Consider the following 22,283-nt stretch of genomic DNA (forward strand, 5'->3'; position numbering starts at 1 on the left):
AGAAAGGGAGCCGCTGGCACCGCTCTCCCCAGCTGCTCGTGGCCGTGGCCATGCACGCCACCGTGGGGTACGAGCCCTGCGGCCGGTCCTGCATCTCCGGCAGATGTAGGACCTGGGGCAGATCTCGAACCATTCCTGGGCTCTCTCCAGAGTGCTTCCGTTATGGACCCCATCAATCTTCTCAGCTGAAGTGCTGTCCAACGCGATAACATTCCTGTCCTGCTGGAGAAGCTGTATTGCAAATTCCTCATCGGCTGAAGCATTTCCCAGAAAGGGGCGAGCTGGGATTGAGAGTCGGGGGGCAGGGAGGGGGCAAGGGGTGATGGGGGGGCTGGAGCTGCCCCATCAGACCAGACCGGTGGTTCTCTGCATCCACAGCCTCAAGCCCAAGAGGGGCTTGAGGGTCATTGCAGCCCCTCTGTAACTGAAAGATGTCTCTAGTGAAGGAGGTAAATGTAATAGGTGTCTTCCAGAAAAATAATGTTATCTAGGACCCTTAGCAGAACCTGCTTCCCTCCTATGGTCATGGAACCCACACACCCTCGAAGGCTTGTAAAGAGATGTTTATTTCCTAGATTTTTCCGTTATAAGATGCTTTTTTGAGGTATGTGTTTAATGAACAAGGAGTTGGACTTCCACCTTTTCCTTTGCAAAAATACGGAGCTTGCCGTTGGGGAATTTTTCCTGCTGAGGTACATTCCTAAATAAATAAATAAAGCAGTTAAATAATTTCCTGTCTAATTGGTAAGAGGATGAAATAAGTGACCTAATCAGCCTCTTCTGTCTCTAATTTCTGCCTTAGTCTGACGTTACTTGCCCCAGCTTGGTAGTACAGTAAGCCCAGTGTGTGTGGTGGAGTTATTCCCATTTACGCCAGAGCAATCATGGGAGGTGTCAGGCTCATAGGCTCTAAGCTTTTCTCAGCTCATTTTAATTCTATCAAACCTTACCTGGAGCTGCAGACACCATAAAGCGTTTCTGTGCATCCCTGTTCTCCCTGTACAGTTGTCAGGAAGCAGGCCAGCCTGGATTCTTGTAAAGATGCCCACACCAAGCTAAAAAAGTACCAGACTACCCAAAACAAAACTTGTCTCCTGTGACCCACCGCAGCCAATGCTGGCTGCCAAAGCACGTGGTCAGCGTCCGATCCCAGCTGGCACAAGGAAAACCGCTCCAAGATTTATTTGTTACTGAGACAGATGAAAAATGACTAACACCCTCCTAAGGGCTGGGTTGGGTCCCATCACCTGCCCAGTCTCAGCAAGCAAAAGCAGAACCAGAATTAGACTTCATCACTGCTAGGGAGGAATTTGGTGTTTCACAACAACCCACTCCCTTGTGCCATCACCCCCACAACCACTGAAGGGCTGCGCCTTTACTGTACACTTTTTGTAACTTAAAATTATCTCTCCGTGCCATAGAAAGATGGTCTCATCTCTTCCCATAGATGAGTTTCTTGCTCCTCTGACTCTCTATTGGACTATTTCCCTGAAATTTATCACCTGTTTTCCTTTCCTCAATCCCATCTTCCTAATTACACATTCCTCTACCTTTCTAAATCATTCTCCTCCCTTCTGCTTGCTGACACCCTTTAAACTAGTTGAGGGTCAATGGCATGACACTTCTCCCTTGCTTTTCTGCCTCCACCACCCCAACATGCACAGGTTGCAGCCTTCAGACTTTCCCTGTGGTGTGTTCCCCACTATAAAACTGATTTTTCCCTCCCAGTTTCATGGCTGGTCCTCCCAGCACCCAGCTGACAGGCACGAACCAGAAAAGCCATGAGGCGAATTGCTCATTCACACAGAGCAGAGGTTTCCCAGCAAGGGGGACAGCAGTCACGCTGAGATGTCTGCAGACAATCTCCGCAGGCGAGAACATCTGCCAAACCATCCAGATGGTCATCCTCTTCCTCCTCCTCCTCTCCAGCCCTCCTCATGCAATGCTCCTTGGGCTTTCTGCTTTCCCTCTACCTGTCCTCTCTCCCTCATGCTCAACAGCCAAATTCTTCTGCATCGGCTTGTTTTTTTGCAGTGTGTGACCAGGGTCCCGGTTGAACCCAGGCAGGTCTGGCTCCTGGGGGAAGGCACGCAGCGAGGGCTCTGTGCTGGGGAAGGATGTGTGCTCCATCACTGCTGCAGGCTGCGCTGCCTGGGTTGCAGCCCCCAATGAAATTTGTCAAGTTAATCCAGTCTGGACATGGCTAACTTCTGCATCCTCCCCCCACCAACGCCTTTCCCTCTTTCAGTGCCTCGTGCCGTGACTCCCCCAGACGGCTGGCTTATCTACATCCCATTTATTATGCGTCTTGCATCCACAGTCTGTTTGTTGCTGCATGAGACAGGAAAATAAAGTCAGTTCTGGCCTCAAGGGACCCTGTGCTCTGAAAGGAGAGGTACACAGCGGCAAGAGATGCTGGGGACTCAGGAACAGTGGTAACTCGGGACTTTTTAACCATGGTTTACCTTACCAGCTCATTTCCTATGGATATCACAGACGGAATAAGAGTGAGAGCAACTGGCGTGAGCCAGTGGATGCAGAGGAGGGTGTCTGCAAGGGGCAGCATGGGAAAGCCGGTCCGTCAGCTGCCCTGGGCCACGCTCATGGTGCCTGCACAACCATGGACAGGTCCAAGAGGCTTTTCTCTGATCCACACCAGAGATTAAAGGCTATGCTATTTATTTTTTGCCAATGGTATAGCAAGGCTAGCACAGGAAGAAGCTGCTGTGAAAGGTCCCCCACCTCAGCCCAGGACGTGCACCTCTGTGCATGCGTCCGTGTGAGGTGCTGGGTGCTGGAGATGTGGCAGCGAGCCCTTGCTGAGTGGCTGCTGTTTGCGGGGGGGTCAGAGGGGAGGATCAGGTTTTCCCCCAGACTGGGAGCTCACTCATCGTCCAGCTGCATGACTGTGCTGTCGAGGTGCACAAACACAGCTGAGGGCTCCGGGAAAGGCTGAGCCAGGGGCACATCTCGGGGCTGACATGCCCCAACTCCAAAAGCCGCATCCTTGATGCACCAGTGTGAGATGCCCAGGCAGGAGCCACGCAGGGTACCTCAGCCGCTGGACTTCTGGTTGGAGATCAAACCGTCCCAGTGCCTTTCCTGCAACTGCCTCTCCCACCCCTTGGCTGCGGGGGTCTGTGGGGACGTGGTGACATTTGGCTGCGGAGGTAGGAGAGAGCTGCTGCTGCGGGAGAGGAGCAGCGGGGATCGCTCCCCCAGCCCCACGGTCTGCACCGGCAGGAGCACAGCGAGCTCTCCGGAGAGCCCATACGTGCATTTTCTCAGCCAGACCCATTTTCCCGCTGCAGCATGGGTCCCCGCGCAGCCCCATCGCTCTGCAGAAGCATCTCTCGCCCGAGGTGACGTGGTGGCACGTTCCCGCTGTGACATTCCCCTCCGCTGCCGAGGAGGGGCTGGACGCGCTCCCTGCCGCTGCTGACTTGCTTGTGAGCTTCTGTCTCTCACGAAGATGAATTTCAGAGGAGGGACCATTCATCACGCATTATACCTATATTTATTTTGGTTTGGTCTTTAAGCATTTTTGCTTTTGACAATTTGCTTTGTGCTCGGCAGAGATGAGCGGCAGGGATGAAAGCGTGGGGCCAGGCTGAGGGACCCATCCGTCACGCCGCACAGCACCAGGGCAGCCTCGCAAGGTGCAGGGGCAAGAGGAAGGCTGGCGCGCTGGGACCAGGTTGTTCTTGCCAGGACTGAAGGTGAACAGACCTGCCGACTCCTCTTTAGCACTTCCACCTCGCTTAATATTTCCTCCAAGGGATAAAGGCCTAGGGCAGCTTTTAGTATTATCCTTAATAGGAGAAATTTAAGACTAAGGATGGGTGCAAACTGGAAAACAAATTCCCAAAAACTAGGGCAGGCCACAAAGACAAAACAAGTAAGTGACATTTTCTCTTCTCTGAGAAGTTCACATTTTTTCAGTGAAAAAAAAAATTAAAACAAACAAGTTTTGAGGCTTTTGTTTGTTCGGTTTTTGTTATGGCTTTTGTGTGCGCCTGAATGCGCGTGTGCGTATGTGCATGCGTGGAATCTCTATCTCCAGCTTTTTTCCCAAGGGAAGCCAAAGTAGGGAAATAAAACCTAAAGTGTTTTTTTATCATTGCTGTTCAGAAACTAAACAATTTCAGCTATGCAAGGATCCTTACAGAAGAAGGTAATTGAGATCACAAAGGCTTTTTCATCACACAGGCATTTTGATGAATATTTTTTGATCCACCAGTTTTAAGTACTTTATTTTTAAATTCTTTTTTTTGCTATATGGCAAAAAAGTTTCCCCCAGACCAGAGTTCTATGATACCCGTTCCCTCCTGCCCAGCCGTTCCCCCGATGACCAGGGATGTGCTGACCCAGGTGACTTGGGTTCAGCCTGTGCCACAGCCCCGCATCAGGGAGGATGCATCAAAGCCAGCGATTAAAGTGGCATCGTGTGGCTTGCGATCCGACTGCCGGAGGAGAGAAAAAGAAAGCGAGCTTGGCCAAAAAGTGTAAATAAACAACGACATATGGTTCGCGGGACCCAGGCAGGGAAACCTCTAATCAGCTTCTATTTAACAAATTGCCTAACGAACACTATGAGCTCATGCCTCAGAGACATGGTAACCGGCCCAGCCCCTCAAGGCCGATCCAGGCACTAATAAAAGCACAAAAAGGCCTGAGAGCCTTTGCAGTTCCTGGCGGCACCGCGCTCCGGGGACCTCGTGGGTGCCCACCCCAGCCACCGCACCCGGCACCGCTCCCTCCTGCGGGGTGCTTCTTCCTACACCCCTGCTCGCTTTGTGGCCGTATTCAGCCCAATCCAGAAGCCAATCTGGCTGAAAATGGATGCGTGGGCATTAATTTTCTCGCCTGTCCCGGGGCTGGCTCACCCCCCTGCCCCGAGCTGTGCGGGATTGGAGCGGGGCTCCTCGGCAGCGGGAGGCAGGGGCAGAAGCAGCACCCTAATCCCTCCACGCCACCCTGCTCCCGACACTTTTTTTTATGTATCCTGCTTATCCCTGGGACCAGAGCCGCAGACGGGCCACAGGACGCGGGGAGAGATAAGGCTCTTCTCACGTTACCCAAAGCTGCCTTTCGGCCACTTGATAGCATTAATTATGACTTATTCTAATATAAAAGAAACCTTCAGAAAGTTTCCCCCTCCTTTGCCTCTATCCCCATGTCCATTACAGGGACCCCCCCCACCCCTCCCAGCTCCCCTTCCATAAGCCCACGGGACTTCCCAGTTTTCAGCAATATGAGATACAGGAGTTTCTTTGAAAATGCTGCACGCTGGCAACTTTCCCACCTAAGTTTCAAATCTCACTGGATAATATTCTCCATATTCCTTTATGGAAACCAGAAATTCTGGCTTTTCTGTGTGCTCGACATGGCGTCGCTCACCGACTTGCAGCATCCATGGGCTTAAAAGGGAGCTGGGTGAAGGCAGCTTCGTCAGCGGGCGCAGTCCTTGTTAGCAGCCATCGAATAAAGATGTGGGCTGCAACGCGGAGGAAACTTTTCTGACAAGAAGTTTGTTTGCTAAAAAGTGCAGTTGCAGGTCAACCGAGACAATCCACTAAATGGCAATGATATTGTACCCCCCAAAAAGAAAAAAAAATTAGATAAAATCAGCAAGGTTGAAACATTTTGTTATGATGGTTTTCCAGGGAAGCTTTCTGAATCTTTTTGTTTTGCTCTGAAACCATGTTTTCAGCAAAATTTGCCTATGTTTAATTCAAACCCACTTAAGAAGCTTAAAAAAAGGAAAGCTTGCAAAAGCAAACGGACTGTTTGTTTTACGATTGAACAAAACATTTTGGTTGACTTGAAACAGGTTTTGGAGGGGGAATTTTTTATTTTGGTTTTCATTTTGATGAGTGCAAGCTTGTTTTTTGTCAATGTCTCCAAAGTTTCCTATTACCCCTGTGGAAAGATGGGCTGCCGAGGGCTGTTAAAGCCACATGCCTCAGCGCTGGGATGGTTATTAAAATCATATAGTCCCTAGAATGGCCATGTGCCTGCAAATAATCAGACGAGTTCTCCAGCTCTCAGGAATTTCCAGCCTAAGTAATAGGGGATTATCCTGAAAGGGCACAGTGCTGGGAAGGGCTCTGTTGGGGCAGGAGGGGAACACTCCGAGGCCATCCAGTTCTAGGGTCCTTGCAGAGAGGACTTCTTGGAAAACCTTAGTTGCAAACGTGATGAAAACAGGTTTTTCTCCCGAGATACCAGTATGGGAAAAAGACAAATGTGATCTAACCCGGAGCTGCTGGCTGCACCCATGAGCATCTCCCCTAAGATACGGGAGCATGGCGCATCCACCCTGCGAGCAGGTGGGAGAAAGGGGGCACTTACATTTCCATAGAATTTATAAACGGGCCATGCGTGTGTGCATGTGTGCGTAGAGATAACCGGGTCTGATGGTCTCACGCGTGGCGGGCAAGGGCAGGCAGGGGCAGGCAGGGGAACTATCCTGGAGGGAAAGCCATTGCTCTGAGCATCGCGGGAGAGGAGCAGAGCTGAGCACGGGGGCAGCAAGAGGGTAACGTGCCCCGAAATGTGAATGCAGCCCCAGGGCTCGCTCCAGCAGGGCTGGATGAGGGCTGTCCCACCCCAGGGACAGGGACCAGCTGGAGGGAAGGGAATTGCATAGCACAGAAAAGGACAATAAAGAGCCCTTAAACCCCTTCAAATCATCACAACTCGAGTCTGATTTGTGCAGAACCTGCTTTGCAGCAGCCAAAATGGCAGCTCGGACTGGAAGGATCCCGCCCCAGGCCAGAAGGTGTAAAGCAGCCCTGGGGAAAGAGGGACGCGGCCCCAAGATGGGACTGGTGCTGGGGCCGAGGCGCCCATCAAACAGGTGCGTGCAAAGCGAATGTCAACTCAGCTAAATGGAAATGTTCCCTCCCAGTCCTCTGAAGTGTAACTGCCAGGCTTCCCGCTGCTCTTAATCTATATCACATTGAGTAGCTAAATATATTCACAGTATAATACAGCAGGGCCTTACTAATCTGCCCTTCATCATTTGGACACACAAAAATGGCTCTCTCTGCATCTCAGCACAGGTTTAATAGCAGAGCCATCACACTGAAGGTCTCCTATTACCAAGACTTCATCGTTTTGGCAAGGGTGACTAGAGCGTGCTCAAGAGGACATTACAGAGGATGCACATTAGTAATTGAAACTAAACTGCAGTTGTCAAAATGAATGAGCGACGTGTGTTTCCTGCTGTCCTAACCTTGCCCTTTCCTGATTGCGTTTGTTTGGGAAACAAATTGCATTTGTTAATTTGCAAAACAATTCTCCCAGTCATTAGTGTGACTCAGGTCCTAATCCCGGGGGTATTTTCATTGCGGGAACTTGAATCCCCATCCCGGCTGTGCGGGCTCTGTCTGGGTGGGATCGGAGCTGTTTGGGGAGCGGTGCCAAGAGACCTCCTTGGGCTGGGTCTTCTGAGTCACTTTGGGGACAGCGTTCCTGTCCTCCTGCGTGGGAAACCACGGGACACCCATCAGCCCCGGAGCGATTTCGCCTGAATCCCTGCTATAAAAGAGATGCGCTGCAGGCTCCAACAGCTGTCTCTGACCCCTGCACCAAAAGATAACTGACTTTAGCCAGCAAATCTGGGTGAGAAATGTTCTTTGTGGAGGCTGGCTGTAGGCTGGGAGCCCACCTTTGGCGCTTGTCTTGTGAGCAGAGCCCTGCCAGCCCTGCTACCACATTCCCAGGGGAAAAGGGGAGCCGGGCCCCACAGTGCCCAGGGGCTGGTTCAAGTTGGGGGGGAGTGGGTAGCCAAGTTGCTGCGTTGTGCTCGGCCACCCGTAGCCAGCCAGCCCCGTCTCCCACTCCCTGTGTCTGCATTAGCATTCCCCAAATCCTTTTCATGCAGTGAATCTGATAAGGGGTCTGCCTGTATTGGATTTTTTTCTTTTTTTTCCCTTTGACACATAACCCAGCTGGCTGGGTGGCAGTTCAGGGAGGAATCAAACGTTCAGGAACAAATGAGTAAATCAAGTTACCATTTTACATCTCTTTAAGTTGTTTCCCTCTAAGAGCTCCCCAGATTTTATCTCAGGTAGCTTAATTCGAACAGGATAGCGAGGGCTTCTCGGAGTTTGGCTGGCTTACCAAGGGAAGGGCAGCCCCCACCAGGTAGAAGCAAGCTTTGCTCAGCAAAGCTAGCAGAAAGGACAGGGAAAGGCAAGGATAATTTATTGCGTCTTGTGGGAAGGTCCAGTAAACAGCCAGGAGTCTCCGAGTCCCGAGGCTGCGGAGGAGACAGCCCAGGAGCAGTTCCAGGCCAGCCTGCTGCGCAGAGGGGAGCCGAGACCCTGCGAGGAGGGGGCAGCCACCTTTCGGGGGGAGCTTCGCTGCCCCGCAGCAATCGCGTGCGTGCAGGTGGCCGGTTTGCACGCTCACCATCACCGGCTTCTTCCATGCACCCCACAGTGCCCTCCCTGCCAGCAGATTTTGCTGAAGGCTTTTGTTCCCCCGTCTCCGGAGTTCAGAGAGGCCAAAGGGTGACTTCCCCAGGTTTCACCTTACTCAGCTCAATCTCAGACTTTGTTGTTCCCTGGGACCAGCTATTTCTAACCCACAAAGTCATAATGCCTGGAGATTCATGCCTTGAAAGTAGAAGCTGCTCATCCAGGCAAGAGCTGAGCGATTGCTGCCACTAAATAAGCACCTGTGGGCATGTGGCCACTCTTGGTGTCTCATCCCAGGCTGCTCCATGCCTGCTATGACCTCGGGTGAAGCTCACACCATCTCCCCTGGGCTGTGAATCCTGTGAATATTCCCTCCATCCTAGGACCACGAGGTCTGCTCGCACACTCTGGTCTGAGTGTGCAGAAAGACATCCCCCTCCCGTGGGCAGAGATGCCCATTCCAGACGGGCATCTCTATACTGGGAGAAGTGGGCAGCTGCTGCTGTTGAGCTTTGCCATTTTCTTCTCCTGAAGTCCTTCTGTACAGAAATTCACCGAGATTTCCCTAATCTGAGAGATAATAACCTGAGGAATTTCTAGTCAGGCTTCATTGGCCATGGCATTTCACTGCTCTTTCAAAAATCCCTGATGTCTTCCTACCCCAAAACACAGCAGAAACAAAAAACAAATCAATCCACATAACAACAGCACGATCAGCTTTTCTCCAGCCCGGGAGAGAGAAAAGGAGGAGAGGAGAGATGGGGTGATAGGGAGAGAAGGGAGAGAAAGTACAGAGATGAGGAGGGGCAGCATTTATGGACTCATTGGAAACCATCAATCACTGTTAGTGCAATAGGCTATTTAGAGCTGGTGAGTATTAAATTCCAGCAGAATTTGATGAATAACAGGAGGAAAAACATTCCCACTGTAGAAGAATAAAAACAAGAGTTCCCTCTTCCCCCATGCCGCAACCCCAAGCCAAACATCCCCAACCTGCAAGGAAGTGCCCTGGGAAAGGCTGCGCCTGAGCGAGGGGCCACGGAGGAGCCTCAGTGAAAGTGCCAGCAGATAGCGGGGGGCAGCGGGGGTGCGGGGCCAGAGTGATTGTAATGGGAACCTTAAGGACCTCGTTTTCACAACCGAAACCTCCATCCGGGGCGGGAAGGATGGGGGATGGCTCATTTTGCCTTAATTATCACCCAGCCCCTTGCTAATTATTAGCAGCTGGAGTGAGTCTGCTCAGATAAGATAAGGCTCCAGGGTCCTGTAAGCTGTGCATCCTTTGGGGGCTCAGGGGTGTTCCCCCTGCCTGTGGGCCTCCCGATGCTGAACCCGGCATCTCCCTCCCTGTAACATGGCTGTAAGTGCAGGTCAGGGCTGCCTGCCCGCCTCTGCTCTGAAGGTGCAGACCCCAAAAGCACAGACCTTGGTGCTTTCCACTGTGTGATGGAGACTGGCATTTGTTGCATCCCTGCCGTCACTCACCAAAAGCAGTCAGCGACAGCATCTCTCCTTAATTAGACAGGCTGGTAATGAGAGCTGAGGGCCCTAGAGGCTCGTCTGACATCACCAGGTAGTGCTGTCAAGCAGGCACAGAAAAATGCACTGAGATTCAGCCAGCACATCCCCAGAATTAAGGAATTTGTCCTAAAAATGCACGGGCTGATGCTTTCTCTTTGGTGTCTCTCAATAATGGAGAGAGTGATGGGAAGGAGGAAAGAGACGCATCTTAAACTAGGCTAATTCAGAAAACATCAAATAATTGCAATGGGGGCATTTGGTTTTATGATGAAGAATTAATTTGGCATGAGCATAAATGTGAAAGGGAAAGGCTGGTACAGCTCAGGTGACCTTTTCCTGGAGCCATGCAGGTTGTTGCAATGATGAATGGGTCACCTGAGCGCTGGCACGAACAGGCATCACCCGAAGGTTACCTGGGTTTGCTAAACAAGAGGACGGCTGCCCTTCAGCGTAAGAGCCTGGATCCCCAAGCTGCCACAGCACAGGGGACTGAGGCACCCCCGTATCTGGGTGTGGGCTAGAACAGGACATTTTGAAGCTGGCCAGAACCCCTCTGGCCCCATTTATTAACTCCCTTCTCCCAGGAGAGAGGCAGAGAGCAGCTATGTGCTGGTCCGCTTGGGTAGACAACCCAAACTGAAGGTCTGGAGAACGTGTCCGTGGTCATTCCCTAGTGTCGCTGAGTGCCAGGCTCTGATCCACACCCCCTCCTGCCTCCAGAGATGCAGATGCTCCTGTGGGAATGGAGTGGCCAACGCAGAGGGTCTCCTTGAAGGCACCGTTCCACCAAGGCACGGCGAGCGGGCATGGGACTCCGGCATGGCACCCGCCTCGCGGCTGGAGCGGCGGTGGCGTGGTGAGAGGCTGGAAGCGGGGGTCCCCGCGGGGTCTGGGTGCTGCATCCCGTCGGGGCGTGCAGGCGGCACGCGGAGCGTGTCCCTGCCATGTGGCAGCCGGCCCAAGGACCGCTCCGATGGGAGAATGACTCACAGGGACTCCGCTGCGGGTGTGTTTCCTATTAGGGCCGTTAAAGTCTCCACAATTAGGAATGTAACTCAACCAGAGTGTGAATCCTTAATAGGAAACATCCCCCAGATGCGCATGAGAGGGCCCCGAGGAAGATGCCAGCCCTCGGAAAGGGCTCTGGGGTTTGTGTGCGAGAGCCGCCGGGATGGCTCCCACATGAGGCGGCATCAAAGGGGGAGGCTGCAGTCCCGGGGTCTCCTTGGCCACTTCTGCCAACTTTGATCAGGGTTTGTCTTCTGACTCCAAAACATTTTTTTCACACTTGTTTCCCAAGTGTGAAGAGCCTGAAGCCATGTTGGAAACTCTGAGACAATTTCGGATTCCTTTGCAACAAAGCCAAAGCCAGGACAATAGGACTTTGATGTTATTGACATATTGGTTCAGAGTTTCCTTGTTTCCATTTCCCAGCATTAGGACAGAGCATAGGCCTGCTTCTTTGCTCTGTTTAATTAGTTAATGTTTGTACAGTGCTTGGAGAATATAAAGTGCTCAGTAAGTGGAAAGCATTATCCTTATTATTATGCCTTCCCATATTCACCGGCTGCATTTGGTGGAGCTGCAAAAGCTTTAAAAGAAAAAAAATAAGGTCAAGCGAGTTTAGTTTATTTTATTTAAATGTAAAATAAAATTTTAGTGCTGAGCAGAGGTAATGGACTGGCGGACCTGGGGAGGGAAGGGCTCTGTTTACCACCTGAGCAGGGACAGCGTAGACTGTGCCAAACTGAGTCTCCTTGACGTTGTCCCATGCTGCCCCATCACTGTGTGCCTCAAGTCTGACCTGGACAAACCCTTTGCGGAGGCAGAAGGACCCAGTTCAGCTCTTGGCCTCCCTGCTGAAAACTGCTACCAATGGAGTTAATTGGTGCCAGTCATTCAGGATGCTCATTTATCATGTGGACATCTGTCAGCTATGGATGGGACTGCTTCCATGCAGAGGCCACCACGCCACCGCCGGGCAGAGCTGGGCTGGAAACCGGTGTGCATGGTCCAAACATTTGCCACATCCACCAGCCAACTCCCTGCGGTGCTGCTGGGTCCCCAGGGCCCCACAGCTCACACCCCACGTGCCGGAGCAGCCAGCCCACGGCGCAGCATCCCTTACAGCGGCAGAGACCAGGAAAACATCCCAGTCTTGCTGTTGTTTATCTGTTTCTCATTGCTGGGTGGTAAGGTGCTGTAGGAGGTCCTCGAGGATGTTCTGAGGAGGTGGGAATGGGAAACCTCCTGTATAGTGAGCAATGCCAAGGCAGTGCCCCAGCCCCACAGCCCGCAGCAAGGCTGGGGGATGCTCCCACCGAGGACAGGTCCACTTGTGAGCAGGGCCCCAGCTTTGGGGTTGTCTGGGTCTCGTTGGGGTGGTTGTTCCCTTTTTCTTTCCCTTGAGTGAGGTTTACCCTCATTGTGATTCCTCTCCTTGCTGGCGATAAAACGTTTGACGAGCTGCGCTAAAGGCCCAGACTTCAGCAGCCCACACCAACCCTCCCGCCCCAGTCTCTCCCCCGCCAAATATGTTTGTATTTTTAACATTTTAGGCAACAATCTTAAACCAAAACAGATGTGACAATGAATATTTATCTGCAGCATCTCAGTATGGGATTTTCTCTTAAACTCGATAAAATAAACTGCTCATGATACAGAACAACATTTCTCCTAATATACAATACACAAGGGGCAGGAGGGGAATTAGCAGATGAACTCGGCGTTAAAGCCATTTAAAATCAAAAGAGCAGCAACATTTACATGCGAGGAGAACAGTTGGTTGCTTTCAGTGAGATCCTGGCGTGTTTTTTTTTTAATTCCTTGAGGCGTGCAAACGCTATGCAGAAAGGTTATTGCGAATGCCGAGCAGGGCAGATAAGAAGGGGTCTCTCCCTGCAGGTGGGGAGGAGGCAAGAGCAGCCCCTCCGTTCCCCAGCGGAGCGGGGCACGGCTCGCTGCGGGGCGGCAGGGACAGCCGCGAGATAAGGAGCAGGGGAAGGAGGGGAAGGGAGAAGGCAAGCATGGCTCGAGTGACAAGGAGGTCGCCATGTCTGAGTCCCAGCCTTGTGTCTTTCCCACAGGCTGTGCCGGCATTGCTTTCCCCGTTCCTCTTGGGGCAAGCCAGCTTCATCCGTGCTGACTTCATTTGGGTTTATTTCCATTCGTCAGGCAAGTGGGACCCAGGGCGAAGCGTTCCCACCCACGCCGTTTCTGTGGTTGAGGGGTGTTGGATTTTACCTTGCTGGGACTGATGCCCACGGGGTGCTCCAGGCTCCCTGGACTGGGACCTCTGGGCTTCCAGGGGGGAACATGCCTTTGCCCAGCTCTTCAGCAGCTCCCTCTGGACCGGAGAGTGGGATGCTGTGGGGTCCCTCATGCCCAGGGGCTGACTGAGCTCCTGTCCCACGGGGTAGCTGGATCCCAGCACGGCACAGCAGCACGGGACCAAGTCCTCTGCTCGGTCTGGCACTGCGAGCCCCTTCTCCCCTACTCTGCTCTTCCTCAGGGTCTTATGCCAAGGCCTTGGTTTTGGGGCTCAAAGTGATGAGTGAATAAAAAGTACTCAAAGCTAGGGGATGAAAGCTGGCAGCTCGTCCTGCCGCCATGCCAGACCCAGTGGACGCTGCAGGGCAGTAGAGCCATGCTGGAGGCAGCACGTTCTCCCCCAGGAGCTGGGGGGGCATTTCCAACCTTGACAGGTTTTGCTCAAAGAGCCAGGCACGTTTCTCCAACCTGCTGTCTCTGACGCAAATCCAGAACAATATGCGGATTAAAAATAACAACAACAAAAAAGCTCAACTAACAAGACAAAGCATTCCAGCGCACACGTACCTGTCCCCCGAGGACAGAGCGAGGGAGCAGGCGGCACATGGCAGACGTGAGCCCAGATGCCTGGTGCGTGGGTGGGAGGCTGCGAGGGGGCAGGAGGAGGATCCTGAGGGTCGGTCCCATCCTGTGTCTAGGGCTGAGAGGCCAATAAAGCACCTTGTGCTCATTCAGTCCTCCACCGCTCTGCAAAGGGAGCAATTCGGTGTGACTGGGGAGAGTTGTGCGGTGGTGGTCGCCCTTTGCAATCAGTGCCCAGGTGAGCCAAGCCAGTGACCACAGCACCATGTGTTGTAACGTCTTGTTCCTCTTCGGCTTGGGACCATCTTCCCTCCCAGAAAGGGATGTGTGTCTCTGGGAGGCACCTAGCACACTCCTGAGGGACCCCTAAATAATAAGTCAAAAAGACAAGGTCTCCTTTGGTCTGCAGAGACCACAAATAGGAGCCAGAAAAACTGCCGACTGAAAGAGCTCAGCAGCTTCCTGAGGAGAGAGAGGAATGACCATAGCTGGTGTCAGAAATGGGATGTTGGACTGTCTGAGCCCAGGAGGGACCGCATTTCTTGTGCTGGGAGAGCAAAGCGCAGGCCAGCTTCACACAGGAGATGCTGCCAGTCACTAGCACATGCCCTTGGGCCAGCACGGGGAACAGAGGGGTTTGCAGAGTCCCTGTGCTTTTAAAGCAAAGCATGGAGAGGGTCCCAGAGCCCTGCCTGATCCCCCTGCCCAGCTTGCTCAGGACTTCACAGTCCTGTTGCTCCCAGCGAGCGCTGGGCTCTCAGCCCGCCCTGCCAGCTCCTGCCCAGCACACACCGCTCTACCGGGCACAAATCCATTCATCCATTGCGCTTTGGACCCAGAGCTTGGCCAGGTCTGGGTTCCCCACATGCTTTCCTGGGGCACGGAGCAGAAAGGGTTTGATTTCCCGAGCTGTGCCAAGGCAGCGCTGCGGGGAGCAGCGTGACGTTACCAGCCCACAAGCTGTCCAGCATCCTGAGATAAGTTTGTTTCATTCCCCAAACTATATAAAAGTTGCCTGATGTTATGCTGTAGCCGCATAGCATTCCTTTGTAAGGAAATAAAGTGTCAGTGCCACAGCTGTGAAATATATGCACAGCTCGCTCTGATTCAGTAGCATGCACAGGGCAGAGAGAAGCGGTGGGTTCCTGTTTAGGTTTTCAGTTACTGTGTTTGTAAAATATTTATTTTTCTTGGTGTTTCTATCCTAGTCTTTTTAGAATCTAAATATTTGGACGATGGAGGAGCTGTGGCTGGATCCAGTGCACTGGCCATGGCGTTGCTCTGCTCGCTGAATTGCGGCGTGTGTCAGGCATGCTGATGGTCTCCCCTGCACCCGCCTTCCAGCCAGCCCTTTGCTTTTTGCCTAAAGATCAGACAGTATTTAAATACAGTCTCCAGGGGTGGAGAGGGTGGTATGAGGCATTGAAAGGCCTGGTAGAAGGAAAAAAAAAAAAAAGAAAAAAGGAAAAAAAGCAAGGCAGCAGTGTATAAATGAATAAATAATAGTAATAAAAAAGATCATTGGGAAGCAGAGACATTCTTTATGGTGCATTAATGTGTTTTCTCAGCTGCTCTCTTGACTCTCCACCAGCTCTCACAGTTCCTGTCCTCGGGACACTTTCGGCAGTGAGCAGTGGGCGCAGGAAGGTTTGTGCTCGCTGCTCTGCTCTCCCACCTCCCGCTGCCCCCGGGAGCTCCCCTTTCACACTGCTTGCACTGCGGAGGTCAGCCCTCGTGGGGAAGCCAGACCCTCCACCTCACCCTGTCCCCATGGCCTTCATGCCCACCAGTGTCTTGTGGGACTTGGCTCTTTGGGAGAACCTGTCACTTGCACCAGAAAAGTCCTTCGGGTGGGAAATGCCAGCAGCAACACGGTGCATTTTGGCTCCTCAGAGTCCCTCCTGGCTCTGCCCCCTCCCTCTCTCCCGCAGGTTCCCCGAGCGGACTCTTTCTTCCTCCCCCCATCGTCGCCAGCTTCGCGGGGAATGGATTCAGCCCAGATGCGCGTGGTGGGACATCAGTCGCACAAGGACCCGGTTCTTATCTGTCTGCTGACAGCACTGTCATCACGCTGTGATGAGTGACGTGGATGCGGTCCCACCTGCTCCCAGCATTGATCACGGGGCGTTGCTGCTGCTATAGAAACACCCAAGTTCTTACATTCACCTGCTTTTTTCTTTCCCTCTTTTCTTTTTCCCTTTAGACCCTCAAAACCGCTTCTGAATTCCCTTACATTTTAAACCAAGAGCCAATGGGCTCTTCACCGCAGTTGTGTTCCTGCCAAGGCACAATGTCCTGCCGCTGTGATGAGGTGCAATCATACATTCCCACCTTACGGAGGGGAAACTCCTGAGAAACCTGCTTTCTGGGGGCAAGCCCTCTCCTATTAATGATGGGGCAGCAGAATTCATTTGTGTTTGCAATGCTCTGTGAGCCTATCAGCTGCTCCAGCAAAGCAAGACAAAGCACTGCGGTGATTTTATTTTGCTGGCTGCTCATCACCCATCTGCTTATTTTCTTGAGATTTACTTCTGCTAGCCCACTTTGACACCTGCAACTCCGCTGATGAATTGACTTAAAAGCTAAGCTAACTTTGCAAAACTCTTTTATGCATGACCGTGGGGAGAGCAGATGGTTCTCACTTCAGCGTGGCTGCTAGGTCCCACATCAGGAGGGCAGAATCCTTCTCGTTTCTTGTTTGCAAAGCAGAGACACCCACATGGAAAACCAGTGTGTCCTCAAGTCACAGGGGTCCAGACATGTCCAGCTGCATCACGATAGATGGACACTCATGGAGCATCCAGCAAATCCTTGCCAGGCTCCCTGCCCTCAGTGCGCTGAGTTGAGGTGGCTTTTTTTGTGTCTGTTGCTCTGGCTAGTCTTCCGTGAACATTCTGCGAATCAAATCAGCTCAGTGGAAGAACCAAGGAGACATTTATTAATGGGATTTGAGCTGAAATTCAACCCTTTCTCAACAAAAATATATATATTCCTTCAAACCAAAAAATTCTAAACAAACCTCACTTGAGAGTCATTTAATACCATGTCAGCTTCCCTTCCCACTGCTCCTGAGCTCCAAGAGCTGGCGAGATGAGCCGTGTCCCCGCATGCAGGTCTCCAGCCACCCGGCAGGTCGGGGTCCCGCACTCCTTCGCCCACTTGGAAAGGTGCAAACAAAACCTGAAGTGCAGATGCCAGACCTGCTGACCCAGAAAGATCATTCTGAAGCCCAGCTTTGTCTTGAGCCTTAGTCGAATGCCAAAACAGGTCATTTCCCCGGTCTCCCTTCCATTGCCTCTGTTGTGATTCTCACTTCCCTCCCGGAGCAGCCCAGCAGTCACGGGATGGCTGCTGCCTCCCGCCCAGCGCGCCTGGGGTTCAGAGGCACACAAAGGAGGTCCTGGGGATGGTTGGTCTGGGCAAGTGGCACCGATGGTGATGGACATCGAAGCAGAACAGACTTTCCAGCTTTGAGACTTGTAAAAGCTAGGCTGTCTCGGCTGTCGGTGATTCTCTTGCCCTACAGTTCATGAGTCACCGTCCAGCTGTGCCTCTTCTCTGCGTGTGCTGAGCTGGAGAGTGTCCCGAAGGGCTCGCGAGCCTCACTGATCTCTCCGGGCAATTTTGGCATGACCGCTCAGGGAGAATCGCCCTCGCACAACCTCACTGCCCTGCTCGGTGCATCGGTTTCCTCATCTCTAGAGCAGGGCTGACTTCAGTCATCTACTGATGACTCAGTCGCTATGGTTTAGGGAGCTGCTGAACGATGACACATGCAAAATGCTTCGCCTGAATGTGCTTTCCGTAGTAAATCCCTGTTCTCAGGCCTCTGCTACCACCGAGACAGCAAAGAAAAGCACCCAGTAGGATGGGTTTCCAGGAACCCCAACCATCCCCAGGTCCCTCTGCAGCTTTGCGTCTCCTTTCCTGCCTGTTGCCTGTTCTTCCTACTGGTCCAGTACTGTAAATAAATGGGGGGATAAAGGGGGGAAATCTCCCCCCCCCCGCCCTATGATTTCTTACACCTTCAACAAATGCATGTGGAAGGAGCCCTCTGAAACCTAAATTTTGGTCTGGGGGGAAATAATTTTCCCTCTTTCTTTCCTGACATCACTGAAGAGGGGTGGGAGACTGTTATGTGCAGGAGGAGCACTCTGGGGCACGCGCTGCTCAGGCAGGGCTGGCTGGCACAAGGGGGGACACAACTCTGCACCCCCAGAGCATCGACCAGGGCTGTTCCCTGTCCTGATGGGCTTCCAGCAGCCCTGCCGTGCCACCCCGTCCCTCCGGCTGGCTGGCAAAGGGCTCTCCAGCCAGCTCCCGTTCTCCCTGCTGCTGTCACCACCCGCTTGGGGAGCAAACCAGTCGCTTCCCCACATCGCTTGAGCTGCTTACAGCAGCTGGGGTTTGGCTCAGGCAGAAAACCCTTATGAAGAACTGGAGCGTGGAGATCTAGTCTGCATGGACTTTATCCTGACTGAAAATGAAGTGACCATAATGATGAAACACTAGGTCCATCCTTCCTCCCTTCCTCCCTTCTGCTTTGCCTTCCTTTCCTTTCCTTTCCTTTCCTTTCCTTTCCTTTCCTTTCCTTTCCTTTCCTTTCCTTTTCTTTCCTTTCCTTTCCTTTCCTTCCCTTCCCTTCCCTTTCCTTTCCTTTCCTTTCCTTCCCTTCCCTTTCCTTCCCTTTCCCCTTTTCTCTCCCCTTTTCTCTTTCTCCTTTCCTTCCCTTCCCTTTCCTTCCCTCTTCCTCCTTTCCCCTTTCCTTTTCCCTTTCCTTTCCTCTTTCCTTTTCTCTTTCTCCTTCCCTTCCCTTTCCTTCCCTCTTCCTCCTTTCCTTTTTCTTTCCCCTTTCCTTCTTTTTCCTTCCCTTTCTTTTCCTCCTTCCCCTTCCCCTCTCCCCCCCTGCCGGTTTAGCCGGTCCCTTCCCCTCCCGCCCCCCCTCGGGCTCACCGCCTGCTCTCCTTAGGCGAGATCTACCCCTAGCGGCAGCGCGGCGGCAGGGCCCCCCCGGTCCCGCCCGGCCCCCCCCGGGATCGCCGCGGGGGATGCGCGGGCAGCGCTTCCAGCGCACGAAGCAGCAGCGGCCGGGGCGGTTACGGAGGAGAAACCCCCCGGGGCATCCCCCCAGCCTGGGGGGGGCATGAGCCGCTCCCCGAGCCCGGCCCTGCCCGGAGGCTCCGCTCCGCCCGCCGTTCTGGCAGCGCACGGCGTGGGGGGGGCCGGGGGGGAGATGTCAGGCTGCGGGAGCTGCTGGGGAGCGAAACCTGGGGGGACAGCAGCCGGCTGCCTGAGTTTTTTTGCTTTTCCCAAGGGCAAAGAGCCACCCCGCGGCTTTCACCCCGCGAGCGACTCCCAGCCACCAAGATGCACCTTCACCCTTCGGGGACCCCCCGGCCCGGCCCCGGGAAGGCAGAGCCGGGGCTGACGGCCTCCGCGTTTCCCGGCGATGTTCGGTGGAGCTCCCGGAGCCCTTCAGCCGGAGCTGTGCGTGACAGCGGGACCGGCTCTCCGGAACGGGAGCTGGTCAGAGCTACCCGTTGCCCACAACGCAGTAATTCAAGCAGCTTCTGGGGCTGGAGCTTCACCCCCCCCACCGTGTGCCCATGCTGGGACCGCTGGGGATGCCAGCAGAGGCGGGACTGGAAGCCAAGGCCCCGGGCAGAGGCAGCCACAGCAAAACGAAGAGGGAATAACCACGCAGTAAGGCACAGCTAATATCCCAGAAATTTCCTGTTTCAGCTGCGCTGCTCGGAGTCTCGCCCCGACCCCAGCCAGCGGGGAAGCCTGGCCCCACGCTCGCAGGCAGCAGCCCCCCCCGACCAGCTCCCCGGCACAGCGTGTGCTCCTGCAGCGGCCCCGGGAACGGGGTCCTGCCGGCTGCGGGGCATCCTTGCTGGAGACCGGAGGGAGAAAGGAGAGGGACGGAAGGGGCAAGGAGAGGGAGATGGAAACAGAAAGAAGACTTAAAAAACCCTGCTTTAAATGATGGAAAATACCCTAGCGGTGTTTGCTTTCAAGCCTTATTTTGCTATGCAGGAGCTTGAAAGGCATCTAACTCCCAAGCCCTTGTAGAGCAAGCATAGATTTCACATGATAAAATATAAATAACCTGGGTTTGCTGCTTGCCTTGGCCCAAGCCATTGCAATGTCTTCAGTTTTCTCTCTGCGGTGATTTGTTACAAACAGCCTGTAATACACAACTTAATAAACCTGAACTTCAGAAGAAGTGAGGTGAGGCCCCAGGTCCCAGGTGCTCGGTCAGCAGGGGAGGAGGAGATGGGAAATAACGGGGAGCAGCTGCACGCACCAACCGCCTCCCCTCCTCATTCCCCCCCGCGGAAGGGCTGCGCAGAGGCGCTGCGGAGGCTTTGATGGGTGATGCCAGGGCAGCAGAGGCGCTGGGAGCAATCACCAGCACCCAGGCACGTGGCCCGGGAGGGAAACGCTCAACAGGTTTTGTAGTTTTGTGCATTTTGGGCTGAGTGATTTCTCCACCCTGAGCCCTCGCAGGAGGAAGCGCGTTATCTGTCGGTCGATGTTCATCTGTTTCATGGTGCTTCAGTTCCCCAGCGAAGGAGCAGGAGCGATGTCACGTAACCCCTTACGCAGCACGTGCTCACGGACAGATGTGTTTGGGACCAGGACCGGAGCAAAGCGCAGATTGCAAGGACCGATTCGCAGTGAGTCAGACTGGGGCCGGATTTCCCAGCTGACCCTCCTGCAATGACTGCTGCCCCAAAACACCTGGCCTTTTACCTGTTAGGTTTCCACAAACGTGCGCAGCATGTCATGCTTCAGGTCTCTACCCACGATTTGGAGACACCATAAGATGATGCCCAGTAAGAGAAGGAAAAGTAGCTGTGATCCCGGGCTCAACCGAGAGAGCAGGGCACAGGAGATGCTCGGGGACGCTGTGTGCAGTGTGGTCACACCACCCGCACCAGTTGCTGTCCCGGACTGGGCCAGCCTGGCCTCACAGCTCCCCACAGCCTCCTGTCTGGGACAGCCTCCTGTCTCTGTTAGCAGTAAGCTGCAAGAAGTACTAAAAAGCTCTTAAAGGAAGTATTATGGGAAGCCCTTAAAGTCTGTTTTATCTTAACCCCATAGGTTAGTGGTTGGCTTATGTCCTGGAGCAGGAGGGCCGTGCACAGGAGGTGTTTATTCCTGCCTAGTGCCACTGTGGCTTTCTCATTATTTATAGAAATGTCCAGTGCTTTTCTGGGCTAAAATAGACCAGTCTGGCCTGGGCACATTTTCTGAAACCCCAAGTGCTTCTGTGCCTGCCCAGAGCCTCGGCGTAATGTACAGAGGTCCCAAAGCAGTGATGGCTCCCGCATGGTGCAGACCAGGCTGTCCCGAGTGGGCATCGGTGCCAGCGCTCCAGCCCACTGCGCAGGATGCGGCACAGCAGCGTCTCAGCCACGGTCCTGGGTATTTCCCTGCCCATGACTTTTCCCCGTGCCACCTCACTGCCCAAAGCTCACGTCCCTGTGCCGGCAGGAGCCTGTGTCTCTGCCAGTAGAGAGCCGTGGCCGCACGCCTCGGTGGCAGCTTTCGCCTTTGTGCAGATTCCAGTGCAGGGCACCAGGCTGCATAATGCAGACCTGTCAGGATCTTGTAATAGCTGAGTGTTAGGGCCAAGCACAATGCAGAGATTTAAAAAAAAAAAAAAAAAAGAAAAAAAGAAAAAGAAACCACCAGCACAAACAAAAAACCCAAAGCCCAATAGCACAGATGCCTGCGCCCCTGGAGCAGCCCAAGGAACAGTCCGTGCTGCTGAGCGAGGTACGCGAGAGTCACCACAAAATAGGACAAGCAGAAACACAGTTACTATATTGGGAACTCCGCTGGAAGCTTTCTTTCCATTTTTTTGAGAGTCCAGGTTTCCTAAAGCATCATCTTAAAGCACCAAGAGCCCTGCAGGGCACCAGGCTGCCCGGGCCATGCAGTGGTTCCCATCCCGCCCCGTCGGCACCTCGCGGCATCATCCCAGGAGGGCTGCAGCCCTGAAGGGGAGCGCGGCAAAGCCACCGCTGCCGGCTGGTGCTCGATGGCTGGCGCTGCCTGCGCGGGAGCATCGGCCCTCGGGATAGCAAGTGAAGAGATCCAAAAAGCTGCCTGTGCGTCCTCTGAGGTCCGGCAGCCCTGACAGGGGGAAGAGAAATGAGCTCAGAAGAAGAAAGTCTGGGCTCTCCTTTCACCACGGGGACAAAGGAAGGTAGGGATGTTGTGACAGAGCAAATACACCCTGTTCGTCGCCTGGGCTGATGCACTTGGGCACGCTGCCATGCAAAGACACCCCGTTGCTGCTGCTCCCAGAGCTCACGTGCTTTCTGCTGTGGGGCTGGGGGGGCTGGCACAGGCACCCCCCAGCCCCTGCACACCCTTGGGCACAACGCCGGGATAAGGCCCCAGTCAGCGAGCCCTCCCCTGGCCCTGAGCGGTGCTGGGGGGGAAGGGACGGACCTGCACAAGGAG

The sequence above is a fragment of the Haliaeetus albicilla genome, chromosome 23, assembly GCF_947461875.1.
Source record: "Haliaeetus albicilla chromosome 23, bHalAlb1.1, whole genome shotgun sequence".
NCBI classification, from domain to species: domain Eukaryota; kingdom Metazoa; phylum Chordata; class Aves; order Accipitriformes; family Accipitridae; genus Haliaeetus; species Haliaeetus albicilla.